The following is a 1,415-nucleotide window of genomic DNA, read 5'->3' as shown; positions in this document are numbered from 1 at the left end:
GACATGTGAAATATGGCTTTGTGTTGTATTGGGCATACATCTGAGCTGCACTCTCACGTGTGGTGAAGCTTTCTACCTTTTTCTCAGTACAAGGGTTTTCTGGCTATACCATAAGTTATGCAAAAGGGCGATCAGAGTATTCACTCCGCATTGAGGCTGTATTTTTTGACGTTGCCTGTTGTTGAGATTAGACAGAATGGTCCGTTTTTTTTTAGCTCGCAGCTTTCAAGGCCCGACCCCCCCCGACCCTTCTGCACGCGTGCGGCTATTGTGTTTCGGTCCCGGGAATCGATCGAAAGTCGACTTCGTGCCGCCGCAACGAACATCTGCTTTCACCCGGCAGATGGCCGACCAGCGCCACACGACGCTCCGCGCGTCTCCAGCCGTGTCCCCCAGACGCGGCGCTCTTCCTGTTCCTGTCGATAAGCAGCCGCGCGCTGCCGCGTCGTCGTCGTCGTCGTCTTCTGCAAAACGCCGCGCCCCGCGTTCCGCCTCCGCATCAGTCGTTTAGCACGCTCCTCGGGACGCGATACGCTCGCCGCTACGCGAGCGGAAGGAACGACTGCTTTTTTTTTCTTTCTCTCGAACGAGGATGGGTTCTTCGACGGCAGCGTTTGTTGAGGTTTGTTGACGCACAACATGGCCGCCCCGAAAACCGCAGCGTTTGATCCGTCGCATCGATACTTCGCTCTCAGTGTTTTTCTGCCCCGTTGCATGTTGTTTTTTTTGGTTTTTTTTTTAAAAGGCTAGCGTTCTCTTCTGACCTGCCGCAAATCCTCTCAGCAGAACTTTGTTGCTTTAAATACAAATGTGTTTTCAGAAGGAAGTTCAGTGAGGTAAAAGAAGGAATTTTTGGCAGCCAGAAGCCTCCATTATGGCAGTTAGTGGGCAGGCCAGTTTTCACTGGATCCCTGGCATGTGTTTTTCAGCATTTTGCTATTCCGCTTGCGAAAGTGAGAGAAGCTCACGTTGTTTTCTGTTAGAATGTACCGATGCGCACTCACATATTTATTCTTATTGCCGTTTTCTGCTAGTACATGTCTATTTCTTTTGTAAATTTGCCTGCTTTTTTTTTTACCTGCCAAGGGACTACAAACGAAATTTAGCCATCAAGCTAATTCTGGGGCAGTTGCTAACTGTCCATTATCCCTTTCAAATAAATAAACAAACAAACAAATAAATAAATAATGAATAAATAAATAAGTAAATGAATAAATAAAGCACTTCATCTTAGCGGTTTTTCTTCCCGTGACCCTGGACAGGCGATGTCCGCAGCAGCCAGAGACTGACAGTAAGTCAGATGTCGGGGGAAATCGGGGGGATTGTAGGGGGCATCCCTAATGGCCAGTCCATTTTGGAGTTGGCAGTGCCTGTGGGATGTGAGGCTGTAGACCCCTCTGGACGGCTAATCCCAT

Source organism: Anguilla rostrata, chromosome 11, assembly GCF_018555375.3.
Source record: "Anguilla rostrata isolate EN2019 chromosome 11, ASM1855537v3, whole genome shotgun sequence".
Lineage (NCBI taxonomy): Eukaryota > Metazoa > Chordata > Actinopteri > Anguilliformes > Anguillidae > Anguilla > Anguilla rostrata.
The sequence above is the reverse complement of the archived record's forward strand: the minus strand, read 5'-3'. Positions refer to the sequence as shown.